The sequence below is a fragment of the Narcine bancroftii genome, chromosome 5 (assembly GCF_036971445.1).
Source record: "Narcine bancroftii isolate sNarBan1 chromosome 5, sNarBan1.hap1, whole genome shotgun sequence".
Taxonomy (NCBI): Eukaryota; Metazoa; Chordata; class Chondrichthyes; order Torpediniformes; family Narcinidae; genus Narcine; species Narcine bancroftii.
In genome coordinates this window covers 33,461,998-33,480,714 of record NC_091473.1, presented here as the reverse complement: position 1 = coordinate 33,480,714, position 18,717 = coordinate 33,461,998, and positions in this window count along the sequence as shown.

Below are 18,717 nucleotides of genomic sequence, written 5' to 3'. Positions count from 1 at the left end.
CTTGTTGAGTTTTTTGAGGAGGTGACAAAAAAAGTGGATGAAGGTAGGGTGGTTCATGTGATCTATTTGGATTTTAGTAAGGCTTTTGATAAGGTTCCGCGCATAAGGTTAATAAGGAAGGTTAAATCACTAGGAATTAATAGAGAGATAGTGACATGGGTTCAGAAATGGCTGAAAGATAGACAGCAGAGAGTCATGGTGGACACCTGTCTGTCAGGTTGGAAGCCTGTGACAGCGGGGTGCCTCAGGGATCGGTGCTGGGTCCCTTGTTGTTTATCATTTATATTAATGATTTGGAGGAGGGTATAGTTAACTGGGTAAGCAAATATGCAGATGGTATGAAAATAGGGGGAGTGGTGGATAGTAAGGAAGATTTTCTTGGATTACAGAAGGATTTGGTTCGGAAGAATGGGCTGAAAGATGGCAGATGGAATTTAATGTAGACAAGTGCGAGGTGCTGCATTTCAGAAAAAAAATAACCAAAATGGGACATGCAGTTAAGGAGAGGACATTGAGATACGCAGAGGAACAGAGGGACCTGTGGGTTATAGTACAGCGTTCATTGAAGGTGGATTTCCATGTAGACAGGGTGGTTAAGAAGGCATATGGTATGCTGGCCTTCATAAATCATTGTATAGAGTATAGAAGCTGGGAAGTGATGCTGCAGCTATTTAAGGCATTGGTGAAGCCAAGTTTGGAGTATTGTGTTCAATTCTGGTCTCCAAATTATAGAAATGATATAGATAAGGTGGAGAGGGTGCAGAGAAGATTTACAAGGATGTTGCTTGGCTTACAGCATCTAGAGTACAGAGAAAGATTAAGGAGACTGGGACTTTATTCATTGGAATGTAGATGGCTGAGAGGGTATTTGATAGAGATATTTAAAATTATGAAGGGACTAAATAGACGTAAATAGACTCTTCCCCTGAGGGCAGGGGAGATTGGAACAAGAGGGCATAAGTTAAGAGTAAGAGGGAAAAACCTTAGGAGAAATTTTAGAAGATGCTTTTTCACTCAGAGAGTGGTGGCAGAATGGAATGATCTTCCAGAAGCGATAGTTGCGGCAGGGTCCCTTCTGTCATTTAAGAGAAGGTTGGATGTGTACATGGATATGAGAGGGTTGGAGAGTTATTGCCGGAGAGCGGGAGGGAGAGCTAGTGGAGTTCAAGTGAACTGGCACGGACTCGAAGGGCTGACATGGCCTGTTTCCGCGCTGTAAATGGTTATATGGTTATATGATTAAGTGGGGTAATGTCCCTCCATCTGAGCAAAACCACCTGCCTAGCCATAAGAGAAATAAAAGCTAATACATGCAGCTCAGATGCAACAATACAAAATAAAGTTGAAAAAGTGCAGAGAAAGTTTGAAATACTTGATCCAATATTTCTCAAGACTCTGGCATATCCAAAACATATGAATTAATGAAGCATCTCAATGAGGAGATACATCCACTTAAAAGTTAGATAGTTTGACTTTGGACTTGTGAGCTCGATGGACTACTTTAAATTGTAGGAGAGAGGGGTGGGCACATAAAGAAGAGGTATTAACCAATTTGAAAATTACATTTCAAGTTTCTTCAGGAATTAAAAGCTGTACGTCCCATTCCCTGGCTTTTATAATTTAATCTGAGGAAGCCACTCTTATTCCCAACAACATATCATAAATGTTAGATATTGAACCATTATAAAAAGGTTGTAGATTAAAAATTACCTCAATTAAATTCTTTGCAGTCCTCTGAGGAAATGTATGTAATTGAGATCGTAAAAAATCTCTAATCTGTATTTATCTGAAAATTGTTCAAAGAAAGTGAGACTCCCCTTGACAAATAAATCTTTAAAATGTTTAATGCCCAATCTATAGCATTCTATAGAAGTTACATCAATCATGGAAGGTTTAAAGTTATAATTTAAAAAAAAAGGACTAAAGAGATAAAATCTCATTAAACCAAAATGTATTATAAAATGTAAAATGTTTAACCTACCGGATTATTGGCTAATTTATTTAGAAATATAGGAAGTAAGAAATGAGAAAAAATTTTGTAACAGAATTAGATTCCAGAGATATCCATATTAGAAAGTTCACAATTATTATAATATAACCATAATGTAAGGTTTCATATATTGATTGCTCAATAATAAAACCTAAAGGTTGGTGATGTAAAAATTCAAGTAGTATATTATATTTCCAAATAACGGTTAAATGGAAGGTGTCTTCAGATGACTGTAAATTATATTCTTGTTTTATATGAAGTAGGAAAAATATTTTTTAAGAGGTATCCTGTGTAATTAGCTGCTGTCAGAAAAGTTACAATGGAAGGATAATGATGCCACAAAGAAATTTTCCACATTTATTTCTGATAGTTAATATTATACCCAAGTTTCCAAAACAATTAAGGTATTTTCTTCTTAAAACTGAGATGGATTAAATTCATGTTTTTTTTGTGTGCTCTTATTTCTTCATACATTTTTCAACCAGATTGAGAATAAAGAACTCACTATTAAACATCAATATTTTTTTAGAAGCTGCTAAACCCAGGCATATCATGAGAAGTCTTTACCACCAGGGCGATGCAGTTAGCGATGCTGGTTCAAATCTGGTACTGTCTGTAAGGAGTTTTTACATTTTCCCCATGCCTGAGTGGGATTCCTCCAGATGCTATGGTTTCCTTTCACCCTTCAAAATGTACTAGTTTGTAGGTTAATTGTGTGTAATTTAGCAGCATGGACTCATGAGCCGAAATGGCCTGTTACCATGCTGTATGTTTAAATTAAATTAAATCTTAGCCCCAACAAAGTGACTGCAGTATTTAATTGTACAACTATAAATTGTGGTTGTAATTTTTCTCTGCTTGCTAATAAGACTATCTTTAAATTTGCTCCCCAGCATAAACTGAGGTATTAAAAGTATCAGCCCTACTTTCCTCTCCTGTTGCAATCTTAACCTGTTTTTCTTGACAGGTGAAAGGAATTTCTAACAAGCTGTAATTGGGAACTTATTTAAATTCACCGTCTGGATTTCAGTGATCTTATTAGGCCAATTGCAATTTTAGCTTCAGGCCTGCTCAAGGGAACTGCTGGTGTCTGAGCAAGAAACTGACCCAGAAAGGAATGTTCCTCTATTCACCAAAATGGTAATCCGCACCAGTATTCACATATCACCTACAACCCCGCGCTCCTCCTGCAAACCCACCACCCCACGTGGGTGTCTGCCTCTTGTTATTTCCTTCTACTCCTGGTGAAGGGTTACAACCTGAAATGACGACAATCCATTGCTTTCCATTAGTGCTGCCTGACCCAGTGAGTTCCTCCAGCATTTTCTATGTTGGTTAAGGATCCGCACTGTAATGCAGAAAATTGTGATGTCATCGATTTTGATAGAAAACATTTTTTTTTATAATGTGAAATTGAAAGGTCCTGATGTTCAAAAAGGCCTGAGTGTCTTTGTATGAGGTTAACATACAGATACTACAGGAATTAACAGGGCAAACACAGGAGGATTTGGGAACAGGAACAGAGATATCTTACTAATAAAGACCAGTGTTAGTGTGTGTTCAGATCTTGTTCCTGACTGAAGTAAGGAGAATGGAATAATGCATCAAAGATTCACCATGATATCAGATGTGCTCTATGGAGAGAGATTGGGTCTATATTTTCCTGAATTTAAAAGAATGAAGTGATTTCATTAAAACAGTCAATATTCTTATTGAAATCAAAGAGCAAATTGAATTTTTTTTTTAAACCCAGAGTATACTGAATCCTGAGAAATGCCCATCCAAGAGGGCTAACAGATGCTATGTTAATGAATATATTCCAAATTGAGTTTGATAGATTTTAACAGAATGAAGGTGCTGTAAAATGGCAGTGAGCTAAAAGGTCAACTATGGCCTCATTGATTGGTGGAGGCAGCATGAATGTCCTACACTTGCTCTATTTCTTATGTTTTTCTATCTCTAACTCAAATGTTCTGTTGCCTTACATTTTGGGTTTATGCAGAAGAGTTTAGAAACTCCTGTGTGTCTGCTACAGAGGACAGAAGTTGCATGAATTGTATGTTAGAATAATGGGAACAAGGCAAGGTTTTGGAATATTTGGCTTAACAAGATAATACATACACAAAATTTTTAAAAAAACCAAGTACAATTATGTTGTAAAACACAAAACAAAAGTCTGCAGACCCTGTGATTGTAATGAAAACACAAAAATTCTGAAGGAACTCAGCAGGTCCCACAACATCCTGAGGCAGTAAAGGTTTATAACCTCAGGGCCAAAATGTTTGTTTTTACTAAATTCAATTATGACCATGTCTTACTGAATCTGAGCATATGTTCTATCTACTTCACCGATTCTCTTGTTAAAAGTAGACATCTGGTTTGTTCCAACAATTTATAAGATGCATATTCTATCCTTTCAACATCTCTGTTGATTCATCAGCACTAATTCTAAAAAGGATGTCTGCGATGGTTAAAAACGAACCTCACTAACGTGTTTAAATTAATCAAAGAGGCAGTGTGTTCTTCAGTCTGCATTTATCAAAGACCTTTACATGCAAAGTGCAGTGTACATGTTTCCATGATGTGTCTGTTTGCTCATGCATTCATGCAAGTGTTCATTTATTATGCTGACTGGCCAAGGGAAGGTCCATTAAGGGAAGCTCATTTGAAGAACAGATGGTTCAAAATAACTTAAATGTCTGCCTGGTGGCCAAAAATAAGTAACTCAAGAATCCCTTAGTCTGGCGGAAAATAGAAATAAAGCCACGGAGGAATGAAAGATGTGTTTATCATTTTGATAAACAGCTACTCATTTTGCTGCAGGATGCTGTCTGTACCTCAATAGAAAAAGATATCACAATGTGCATTTATGTCAGTAACCATAGTTTTCCTAGTCTTCTACCTGTGAGGGAGGAATTCCTCACTCATTACCTAAAACATAAATTGAATATTAATATTTTATATCAACAAGGCATCTTTCTACTCCACTTCTGGAAATTCTTCACTGGTATAACAGTAATAGCAGCTTCTAGCCACAAGAGTAAATGCTTCACCAAACTCTGTAATTTCCTCACAAAAATCTAATCCATTTTCCTACCCCACTTCCTTTAAAATGCAGATTAAAACCTATGGATGTCAGGCCATCTGTTTAGGTGTCATTTTGCTTATTTTGCTGGGTGGGTCATGTCTCCAGAATGGAGGACCATCGCCTTCCCAAGATCGTGTTATATGGCGAGCTCACCACTGGCCACCGAGACAGAGGTGCACCAAAAAAGAGGAACAAGGACTGCTTAAAGAAATCTCTTGGTGCCTGCCACATTGACCACCACCAGTGGGCTGATATCGCCTCCAACCGTGCATCTTGGTGCCTCACAGTTCGGCGGGCTGCAATTTCCTTTGAAGAAGACCGCAGAGCCGACCTCACTGACAAAAGACAAAGGAGGAAAAACCCAACACCCAACCCCAACCAACCAATTTTCCCTTGCAACTGCTGCAACCGTGCCTGCCTGTCCCGCCTCGGACTTGTCAGTCACCAACGAGCCTGCAGCAGGCGTGGACATACCCCTCCATAAATCTTCGTCTGCGAAGCCAAGCCAAAGAATGCATTTGTTGTTTTGGCAAAATAGTTAAATTTATCGCTTGCATATTCAGTATATCTATATCTATACACACACAATATTTATGTGGTAACCTATGACCATATCCTCCTTTGAAATTGCCACCATAAAAACAAGTTCCATTAAATAATTTTGGCAAAATTCATGCATAAGTGGAATGCTATTTACCCGTATTAGAATGCTGGCTCATGCATCAAGTATCACGATCCATAAAGCTTGTCAGTGACTCAATTGGAACCAATATTTTTCAATGAAATCCCAACTTATTCACAATTAGTACATGGGTTACTGTAATGCCTATCAATGTAACGGACTACTCCATTTTAGGAAATTGATTCTTGATGATTGCTAGCAGTTCTAAAAGTGTGGTAGCTAGTGTGCCAAGTACATTTTAATCTGTTTTTACATTTTTGTAAACTATCTACTACAATATCTCCCCTGGAACCTTTGACACTTATTAAAAGCTTGTGCAGCCCACGTTAATAACCATTAGACCGTATTTGAAACTAATTTTCTATCAATAGAGAAATTCAGTAATACAGGTACACAATCCTTTACTGGGACAATTAAAATCCGGAAAGATCCAAAAACCGGCATCTTTTTCCTAGTGCTGGTACAGCGGAGGGAGAGAGAGAGAGAGAGAGAGAGAGACATGGCAGTGCAACTTGGGTGGGTGATGGGGGAGATCTCAGTGCAACTTGGGTGGGTGGGTGGGAGAGAGATGGCAGCGCGACTTCAGTACTGACTTATGCTTCAAATATTTTAGAAAATTTTGAGATGTGGTTGTCTGACAAGTGATAAAGGACAACTCAAGAGGGGAAGGGGAGATTGGGGATACATAAGATAGAAATAGGAGAATAAGGAAAATGTTGGATGTTGTAGGAATGTTGTCTTATAAAGAGTTGAAAATAAGAAAACAGAAATGGAAAAGGAGGAAAGGTAATGATGGAAAAACGGAAAGAGAAGATAAACAAAATATAAAAGGGCTACGCTGAACTATATGACTTTAAATATTAATGGAATACATAACCAAATTAAAAGGAAGAAACTACTAAATTTAAATGAATAAATGTATTCCATTAGAAAAAATAACATATAGGTTAAGAAATAATATTGAAATATTCGAACAAGTATGGGAGCCTTACATTAAATACAATAGTGAAAACCTACCGGGGACAAACATTACCTAAGTTGATGGAAGGAGAAGGAAAGAAAAGAATGGACTCAGTAGAATTTCTGGTGTATTTTTGTTGAATGACAACATTATCTGACTGGCTTAATGCAACCTAGATTGTATACCTAAAATGGATGAGAGGGGGGGGGGGTGGGGGGGTGGCTTGGGAGGAGGGAGGGGGGGGGGAGAAAAAGTCACTGTATATGTGTGAAAAAGAAATAGTGTATATCATGGCTAATGTGATTTATGGTGTGAAAAATAAAAAAAAATTTAAAAAAATATTTTAGAAAATTTTGTGAGAAATTCCAATGTTAGCCTCTAACAAGCCTTATTGATATCAATTAAAAGTGAATTTTATGGCAGTAGTGAATGGAGCAATTACATAAATTCAAAATTCAGATAAATTTTCAGAGTACATATCTGACATCACATCCAGCCCTGCTTTTCATTTTCCTGTAGGCTAGGCAGAAAGATGCTCTTTTATGTATTGAAGAGTACATGTACTGATGGATTTCATGATGGTGTGCGTATCATGCACTGTACTACAGTCACCTATGAGGAATAATGAAAGAGGAGACCTACAGACATTGACACTGAGATCAATTAGGGGTTTCTGTCAACTGACCAGCTATCAGTCAAGGGCAGAGCAGAAATGGAATATATGGGAAGACTTAAGTCTGCTTTACATCAAGTCAACGGATAACAAACGGATGAAGTGAAAGGGAACTTTGGCATACAATCTGAGATCTGCAACTGCAGCAGCAGGAAGATCACGCAAAACATGTTGCTCTCTCTTCGGCTCAAGAATAACCTATTCTCAGTTTTGGATTTTCCTGCAGCCAATATGTAAGCTTTATGCTCTGCAGATCGGTGGTAGGATATATGATGTTGTGAAAACGGACAGGAAAAGAAGACATGAGAAGACACTGATGGAGGAATTGTTGACTTGTTATATCCATTGAGTGCAAACTTGAATTTGTTCCTTGGCAATCATTCTGGAGAAGATGAAGTTAAGAGGGGGGGGTGGGGAGGTGGCTTGGGAGGAGGGAGGGGGGGGAGAAAAAGTCACTGTATATGTGTGAAAAAGAAAAAGTGTATATCATGGCTAATGTGATTTATGGTGTGAAAGATAAAAAAATTTAAAAAAAAGAGAAGATGAAGTTACAGATACAAGAGAGACAGCTTGACTCGTGATGTGAAGCACACCAACAGGATTCAAATATGCTCCGTGTATTTGTTGCACGATCTGGAATTCTTCAACATAAAATAAAATAAATACCATTGTCTTGTACATCAGATTACTGTTCACAGACTACACTTACAGCTTCAATACCATAAACCCCAGCAAATTAATTCCCAAAGTTCAGAATCTAGGCCTTAGAGCCCCCTCTGCAACTGGATCCTCGACATCCTATCCAATAGACCACAATCAGTGAAGATGGGAAACAGCATCTCTTCTTCAATTTCACTCAACACCAGCCCTCTTCAAGGATGTTTATTCAATCCCCTTCTATGTTCTCTCTACACACATGACTGTATAGATATCATCCCAACTCCATCTACAAATTTGCCAACAACATAGATAAGACAGAATAGAAGAAAGAGATTTGAAGTTTAGTGGCATGGTGCCAAGCTACCAACCTCTCTCTTTATGTCGGTAAGGTGAAGGAGATGATTATTGTCTTTAGGAAATGGGGCAGAATCCTCACTTCTGTCCACATTAATGGTGCTGAAGTCAAAAAAGTAGAAGGCATCATGTTCTTAGGAATCAATATCTTCAATGACCTGACCTGGGACAAGCATATTGATGTTACAGCCAAGAATCCACACCAACACCTCTACTTTGTGGAAGATGCAGGAAGTTCAGCATGTCCTCCTTTTCCTTCAACAGCTTCTACAAGTGCTCTATCAAAAGCATACTTGCTGGGTGCTACACAACATGGTATGGAAGATGCTTGGTTCAAAATTGGAAGAAGCTGCAGAAGGTAGTGAGTGCAGCTCAGAATAAAATGAAACCTTCCCTCCCCTCTGTGGATGCCCTCTACATTCTCTCAATGCCTAGGAAAAGCAGCCAACATACTGAAAGACCCAGCATACCTTGGATACACCTTTTTCTGCCTCCACCCATCAAAGAGAAATCCTAAAAAAGCAGAAGTGCACACCAACAGGTGTAAAGACAATTTATTCCTTGGAGTCATCAGATTCCTGAATTAACCCTTTAATGTGGCTATTATATTGTGCTTGCTTGGTTCTGATTGCTCTTATCATACCATAGTGCTCTTTACTTGGCTGTTTTGTTGAGATATCGTCAAGCAGCTTGCAGAAGAACCCTTACTTTGACAAATAAACTTAAAATGTAATTGCTAAGGAACACACGTTAATTTAGAAGTTACAGGTACACAATCCTTTATCCGGAACAGTGTGTTCTGAATTTTGGATTTTTCCTGATTTCAGAACAAAAGTCAGCTGACCCAGATTTAAGGCCACCCGAATTGTGCTGCCATATCCACCCCCTTCCAGTTGTGCTGGTGTCTTTCTCCCCCTTGCCGAGTCGCGCTGCCGTTTCTCCCACCCACCCACCCAAGTCGCCCTGAGATCTCCCCCGTCACCTACCCAAGTTGCACTGCCATCTCTCTCTCTCTCTCTCTCTCTCTCTCTCTCTCTCTCTCCCTCTCCCTCCCCCCCCTCCGTTGTACCAGCACCAGGAAAAAAATGCAGATTTTTGGATCTTTCCAGATTTTAAATGTCCCAATAAAGGATTGTGTACCTGTATTACTGAATTTCTCTATTAATAGAAAATTAGCTTCAGATACAGTCTAATGGTTATTAATGTGGGCTGCACAGCTTTTAATGTGTCAAAGGTTCCAGGGGAGATATTGTAGTGGATAGTTTACAAAAATGTAAAAAACAGATTAAAATGTATTTGGCACACTAGCTACCACACTTTTAGGACTGCTAGCAATCGTCAAGAATCAATTTCCTAAAATGGAGTAGTCCGTTACATTGATAGGCATTACAGTTACCCATGTACTAATTGTGAATAAGTTGGGATTTCATTGAAAAATATTGGTTCCAATTGAGTTACTGACAAGCTTTGTGGATCGTGATACTTGATGCATGAGCCAGCATTCTAATACGGGTAAATAGCATTCCACTTATGCATGAATTTTGCCAAAATTATTTAAAATAGAAAAATTCTCTTGACAGTGTAGGAAGAAAGCATTATTTAGTATATTAGTGTGTCGCGGTCTCAATGTTTTTCAACATCAAGATAATGAACATAATTTATTGTTATTGAATTTAATCTTTTGGTTACTATACGATTCCTAATTTCAATGACGTTGAAATATTTGGCCACAATTGAGCCAACAAGTTATAACTAGTTATTTAGATATTCTCTTTACATACACTATGTTACCTAAAAAGACTAATCTGTTTGAAAACATAACAGATTTTTTGATTTCATATTTCTCAATAAAATGGATCAATACCTCCCATGTTGTTTACTCCAAATTGATTGTAAGAATCTTGATGTAAACCAGGGGCTTTTTAAATATAACAACTGTATGAAATTTAATATTTTCATGCACACATTGCCGAATGTACATATTGTCCCACAATTTTAATTATGTTGAAGGGCAAAGAATCTCTTGCTGGAGAGGATTTCTGTGAGAGAGGATGATTTAGAATAAGCAATCTGCCACTTGGGAAGTGAACTCACTAGTAAATCAAATTTCTATCAAGTTTTGCACCAAAATGATAGAGCTTGAGTATTGTTATGATTTAAATAGCCCACGTAAAGCATAGTAATAAAATACGTGATTAGGTTATGAATACATGGATTACGTTTGAGAACAAAGAGTGGATAAAAACATAAAGGGCTCTGATAACAATGTGTGAAAAGCCAGCATCATCCCAAAGCTCATTATCAACACAGAAGATCCATTTTGATAGAACACCCATTGACATAAAAGTAATCAAACTGCAGGATGTTGTAAATCTTTCACCCAAAACCCTCAATAACTTGTGTGTAACTTAGTAGTCATGTTGTAAATTTACATAGTAATGTAATTAATTTTAAATTGGGGGGGGGGGGGTGGAGAAGAAAGGAAATGAAAAAAGAAGCACAAACTGAATCTGAAATAAAAAAAGAGATAATGTTGGAAATTGCCAGCAGATCAGATAACACCTGTGGGGACAGAATTAGAATTTACATTTCTGATTACTAACTTCAGCATAACTGGGAAAAGTTGAAGAACTGATTAAGATGCATTAAAAAGAAGGGAGAAGTTTGTAGAAAAAGAACAAAACATTAAAAAACTACTGAAAAAAGCCAACAAGATCTAGATCTATCATTCTAGATCAGGGGTGTCAAACTCAAATTCACAGAGAGCCAAAATTAAAAACTTGGACTAAGTCATGGGCCAAACTAAATATTTATTGAAAATTTTCAACAACGTCTGCATGTTTTCTCTTCTTTCAACATATGTAATGTTAAACTTTTTCTTATTAAAATAAATGTTTAATAATAATTTTGGTGAAACTCTTTCCAGAAGAAGCATTAACAAATGAGAAATAAAATATTCAATAAATAATATTTCTCTATAGCCTTTAAGCTCCTTTTAAATGTATTTTTTTTCACAAGCCAACAAGTCAAAAAAATAACAACTTGCTTCAATGACAAACAGGTTTGTCTTTTAAAATGATGAACATATAGTCTGCCTCCCACCTGTCTTGAAAGGTCCTGTTTTCTGTCTTTGGTTTGGCCATTTTTAGTAAGGGGTTTATTACATGTGAGTTGGGCGACAGGTCGCAGATGCTAATGAAAGTAAAGAGAGGAGGTGGGGGCGATTAGCGGGATGACGGGCCAGCGCCAACGCATTTGCAAAGAGTTCTGGGACTTGTAGTATTAGCTGTGCATGCGTTATACTGGCGCGGTGGCTAGCGGGCCAGCTCTAATACATATTTGATATGATCTTGCGGGCCAAATATAATTATATCACCGGCCAAATTTGGCCCGCGGGCCTAATTTTGACATGTGTGTTCTAGATCTTTATTCAATATTCAAGTTGAAATTCCCCCTCTTGTCTAGATATCATCTCCAATGCACTGTAAAAATTCTGTATGTTGGTGTATTTTATATTAATTTTGCAAGTGGGAGTAATGTCTTATTAATTTAGACATTCCTCATGGATGGAACATCTGTGATTCACCACAGTGACAGTTCAGTGCCTTCTCTGCTGCAACAGGCAACTGATTCACAAGTTTTGCATGAAAATAAGAGGTCAAAGACATCTTCATTTAATTTTAGATACAGAGATCAGTCATAATAACCAAATTCTGTGATGGATTTCAGACGATTCTGATTATAAATCGAGGCATGCAGTTTGGCTTTGCTTGACGGCTTGTTAAGTTGAATTAGGATCATCATACTCCTAATGGGAAATTCTGTCCACCAGGAGTGCAGGTTAATAATTGGGTTTGGAGATCAGTGATCCCTAATGAGATGTTGCCCTTTCTAAGCAGCTGGCTTTTCTCAAGGCGTATCAATGCTTCCAGTGGGCAAAGTTCAGAATCCAGGTTTGGAAATTCTTTTCAAAATTATGTTGATGAATTCATTCAATGTTCTTAAGGATGATTCCACAAAATTGCAAAAGCTAATTTATTCAGTGACCTTTACTGAATTAATGGAGAATTTCATTGAATGTTTTAATGTTTCAGAGGACAAGTACCTGAGAGACAAAAACTGTCTTGTCACGAAATTCAAATTAGTCCAGAGTTCAGAATGATTGCTCCAATAGTTTCCTTTTATAACCAGAGTGAACTCCTTTGTATGTAAACCATGGTGACCTTGTTACTAAAATTCACTCATTAAATCAAAACTCAATTTGCCTTGGCCTTTAGTCTGGAACTAGAGATAGGGAGGTGACTGAATAGAGCTAGTGAAGAAAACATTGTAGTTTAATTGGCAGAACAAGTGAAAAGGTCATGGATCGGACATTGTTTCATCCTACCCAACACACAAATGCAGACACACCATTTGCTGTGGCCACAGTAAAAAATGGAAGAATACAACATTTATTCAGAGGTAATAAAAGTTGCTTATTATGGCATGTAGTGGGAGCAGGTAAAAGAAAGATAGCTGATCTTTTAATACTTTGGAACATCCCAGAAATCATAGAAATAAGAAGAGTATTTTTTTTGGTCAGAGGAATGATCACTGTGCTAAGTTATTATTAATACTACCTTATAATTTATAAGAAATGACTAAAGATAATTTGTTATAAGATGAGTTTTTTGTATAACTGTAAATTGAAGCCACAGTGATTTATCTATTCCAATGTCTCTTTAAAGTCTTATTTGTTCCATCTTGCAGAAGAATGGATGGCACAGTAGCGGTTAGCGCAACACCTTTTAGTGATAGGGACCAGGATTTGAATACCATGCTCTCTGTAAGGAATTTGTACGTTCTCCCAGTGTCTGCGTGGCTTTTCCCTGGGGGCGACGGTTTCCTCCCACCATTCGAAAAGTACTGGGGTGTAGGTAAATTGGGCAGCATGGACTCATGGGCCAAAATGGCCTGTAACCATGCTGTATGTCTAATTATTAAAAAAAGCATACATGAAGAATCTAATATCAGTTCATAATGCAGATTTATTTAAAGGATAGTTGAACAAAGCTTCGACCCTGATGTATCACATATATGCCCTTATATACTCGGCAGGAAGACAAAGCATTTGGTTATGATAATTCTGAAGTCAAACTAAATCAAGCTTGGGAACTTGGTGAAGCATGGGAAAGAATTTTGGAAGAACTAGGAATTACACAACGATGATTTTTACATACTTTAATTTCCCATCTTAAACGGGGAAATTAAAGTATGTAAAAACACAAATTCTCATTCTATATTTATGATGCAGGAGTGACCATATAGCCTATGGGAAGATTGTCTGCTCTCAAAACATTCCTAATCACCCCACTCCCACACTTATTTCACAATAACCTATTTGTCCTTAAATGCCCATCAATTTCTCCCTCATTCTTCCACCTCAATATTAGGGGCAATTTACAGATGCCAATTAACCTACCAAGTAGCAGACCTTGAATGGATTACGCAGGTGAAATGTCCAAACTTCACGCAACAGTAACCCCAGTTGAGGTTCAAACCTAGGTTTCTGGAGTTGGGTGGGAGCAGTATTAATTGCTGCATAACCAGAAATAAGTCAATTGGATTTACAAGCTAATAAACATTATTTTTTTAATTTTTTTTTATTTTTCACACTACGAACCATACTGACCAAAATACATACAGACATTTTTCTCTTGAATATATAGTGTCATTTTCTCCCCTTTTTCCCCCTCCCTTCCCTCCCTCCCTCACCCCCCCTCCCCATTTATTCAAAGTTCAATCTATATGATATATTAAATCCGTTAAACAATGTTGTAACTTAATAAAAATAAACAAGGAATTTGTGTCTTCTACTTTTACATATTGGGTCAGTTCATTTTGTTGTCTTCTCCTTCTATCATTTTAGGTGGTGGAGGTCTGTGGTAGGATTTCTCTGTTGTGTTTCATGTGTGGTTCCCATATTTGTTCGAATATTGTGATGTTATTTCTTAAATTATATGTTATTTTTTCCAATGGAATACATTTATTTATTTCTATGTACCATTGCTGTATTCTCAAGTTGTCTTCTAATTTCCAGGTTGACATAATACATTTTTTTGCTACAGCTAGGGCTATCATAATAAATCTTTTTTATGGTCCATCCAAATTGAGTCCAAGTTCTTTATTTCTTATATTACTTAGAAGGAAGATCTCTGGGTTTTTTAGTATGTTGTTTTTTTGTGATTTTATTTAATACCTGGTTTAGATCTTCCCAAAATTTTTTCACTTTCTCACATGCCCAAATTGGATGTATTGTTGTTCCCGTTTCCTTCTTACAGTGAAAACATCTGTCTGATACTGTTGGGTCCCATTTATTTAACATTTGGGGTGTGACGTATAGCATGTGTAACCAATTATATTGTATCATGCGTAACCTCGTGTTGTATTTCTCATAGTTCCGGAGCTTAGCTTTTCCCATGTTTCATTCTTTATCTTTATGTTTAGATCTTGTTCCCATTTTTGTTTAGGTTTACAGCTTGTTTCCTCGTTCTCCTTTTCTTGCAGTTTGATGTACATGTTTGTTATAATTATTTAAATTATCATTGTGTCTGTAATCACATATTCAAAATTGCTTCCTTGTGGTAACCTCAGACTGTTTCCCAATTTGTCCTTCAAATAGGTTTTCAGTTGGTGGAATGCAAACATTGTATCATGAGTTATATTATATTTGTCCTTCATTTGTTCAAAAGATAATAATTTATTTCCTAAAAAAACAATTTTCTATACTTTTGATCCCTTTTCTTTCCCATTCTTTAAAGGAAAGGTTATCTATTGTGAAAGGGATTAGTTGATTTTGTGCCAATATTAATTTTGGTAGTTGATAATTTATTTTATTCCTTTCTACGTGAATCTTCTTCCAAATGTTCAGCAGATGGTGCAATACTGGTGAATTTCTATGTTGCACCAATTTTTCATCCCATTTATATAGTATATGTTCAGGTATCTTCTCCCCTATTTTATCTAGTTCTAATCTGGTCCAATCTGGTTTTTCCCTTGTTTGATAAAAATCTGATAGGCATCTTAATTGTGCTGCTCTATAATAACTCTTAAAGTTTGGTAGCTGTAAGCCTCCTTGATTGTACCATTCTTTTAATTTATCTAGTGTTATTCTCAGTTTGCCCCCTTTCCATAAGAATTTCCTTATTATTTTCTTTAGCTCCTTGAAGAATTTCTCTGTTAGGTGAATTGGTAATGATTGAACTAGATATTGTATCCTTGGGAAGATGTTCATTTTAATACAGTTTATCCTTCCTATCAGTGTTAGTGGTAAGTCTTTCCAGTGCTCTAAGTCATCTTGTCATTTTTTTCATTAATGGCTGATAATTTAGTTTGTGTAGATGGCCGAGATTATTATCTAGTTGTATACCTAGGTATCGAGTTGCTTGTGTTTGCCATCTAAATGGAGATTCTTTCTTAAACTTTGTGAAATCCGCATTATTCATTGGCATTGCTTCACTTTTATTTGCGTTGATCTTGTACCCCGATACTTCTCCATATTCCTTCAATTTCTTATGAAATCCTTTTATTGATATTTCTGGTTCTGTTGAGTATATTATGATGTCATCTGCAAATAGACTGATTTTATATTCCTTCTCTTTTATTTTTATCCCTCTTACTTTATTTTCTATTCTTATCAGTTCTGCTAGTGGTTCTATAGCTAATGCAAACAGTGAGGGAGATAGTGGACATCCCTGTCTTGTTGATCTGCTTAATTTAAATTGGTTTGATATATATCCATTTACTGTCATTTTTGCCAATGGCCCCTTATATAATGTTCTAATCCAATTAATATATTTCTCTGGTAGGTTGAATTTTTGTAGTACTTTGAATAAATAATTCCATTCTACTCTGTCAAAGACTTTCTCTGCATCTAAAGCAACCGCTACTGTGGAAATTTTGTTTCGTTGTACTGCATGGATTAACTTAATGATGGATTAAGTTAATGAACTTGTTCGTCTTTTTTTAATGAATGCAGTTTGATCTAGTTTTACTATTTTTGGTACAGAGTCAGCCAATCTGTTTGCTAATAGTTTAGCTATTATCTTATAATCTGTGTTAAGTAGAGATATTGGTTTATACGATGCTGGTGTTAGTGGATCTTTTCCCATCTTTGGTATTACTGTAATTATTGCTGTTTTGCATGAATCTGGCATGTTTTGTGTTTTTTTTCAATCTGGTTCATTACTTCCAGGAGAGGAGGAATTAATAAGTCTTTAAATGTTTTATAGAATTCTATTGGGAGTCCATCCTCTCCCAGCGTTTTATTGTTGAGTAGTTTTTTTAATATCTCCTCTATTTCTTGTATTTCAAATGGTTTTATTAATTTATTTTGCTCCTCTGTTTGCAATTTTGGTAGTTCAATTTTAGTTAGAAATTCATCTATTTTGTCTTCTTTCCCTTTGTTTTCAGTTTGATATAGTTGCTCATAGAATTCCCTGAAGTTTTCGTTGATCTCCATTGGGTTATTTGTAATTTGTTTGTCCTTTTTCCTTGATGGCAATACTGTTCTTTTAGTTTGTTCTGTCTTAAGCTGCCACGGTAGTATTTTGTGAGTTTTTTCTCCTAGCTCATAATACTTCTGCTCTTATCTTCATTATGTTCTTCTCCACCTTATATGTTTGCAGGGTTTCAAATTTTTTTTTTTGTCTGCCAATTCTCTTCTTTTAGTTGTATCTTCCTTTATTGCTAATTCTTTTTCTGTATTTGCCATTTCCCTTTCCAACTGTTCTATTTCCCGATTGTAGTCCTTCTTCATCTTAGTTACATAACTTATTATCTGCCCTCTGATGAACACTTTCATTGCGTCCCATAGTATAAACTTATCTTTCACTGATTCCATATTTATTTCAAAGTACATTTTAATTTGTTGCTCAATGAATTCTCTAAAATCCTGTCTTTTAAGTAGCATGGAGTTTAATCTCCATCTATACATTCTCGGTGGGATGTCCTCCAGCTCTATTGCCAATAACAGGGGTGAGTGATCCGATAACAATCTAGCTTTATATTCCATTTTCCTAACTCTTCCTTGAATGTGGGCTGATAACAGGAACAGGTCTATCCTTGAATATGTTTTATGTCTACCAGAATAATATGAATATTCCTTTTCCTTTGGGTGTTGTCTCCTCCATATATCCAAAAGTTGCATTTCCTGCATCGATTTAATTATAAATTTGGTTACTTTGTTCTTTCTATTAGTCTTTTTTCCAGTTTTCTCCATCTTCGAGTCCAAATTAAGGTTAACATCCCCTCCTATTAGTACATTCCTCTGCATATCTGCAATCTTCAAAAAGATATCTTGCATAAATTTTTGATCTTCTTCATTAGGTGCATATACATTGAGTAAATTCCAAAATTCTGAATATATCTGACATTTTATCATAACATATCTCCCTGCTGGATCTATTATTTCCTCTTCTATTTTGATTGGTACATTTTTATTGTCATTTTTGTTCTTGTTACATCTCTTTATCTCTCTGTCTGTTTTGTAGGTGTTCTGCAAATTTTCGTGCTTTTTCCGGATCCGAGAACAGTCTGCTGCCCCGGGATAACTATTTTAAGTACCGCTGGATATTTTAACATAAATTGATAACCTTTTTTCCATAGGGTCGATTTTGCTGCGTTAAACTCCTTCCTCTTCTTCAGGAGTTCAAAACTTATGTCTGGGTAGAAATTTTTTTTTACCTTTGTGTTTCAGTGGTTTTTTGTCTTCTCTTATTTTTTTCATTGCCTTCTCCAATATATTTTCTCATGTCGTATATCTTAGGAATTTTACTAGAATGGATCCTGGTTTTTGTTGTGGCTGTGGCTTAGGGGCTAATGTTCTGTGTGCCCTTCCTATTTCCATTCCTTCCTGTAATTCTGGCATTCCTCGGACCCTGGGGATCCATTCTTTTATAAATTCTTTCATATCTTTGCCTTCTTCATCTTCCTTAAGGCCCACTATCTTTATATTGTTTCTCCTATTATAGTTTTCCATTATATCTATCTTCTGAGCTAACAGCTCCTGTGTTTCTTTAACTTTTTTATCAGATTCTTCCAATTTCTTTTTTAAGTCATCTACCTCCATTTCTATGGCTGTTTCTCATTCTTCCACCTTGTCTACTCTTTTTCCTATTTCTGTCATGACCATCTCTAATCTATTCACTTTTTCTTCTGTACCTTTTATTCTTCTTTTTATTTCACTGAATTCTTGTGTCACCCATTCTTTTAATGTTTCCATATATTCTTGATTTTTTTTTTATCCATGTACTGTCCCTTTCCTTTCTTC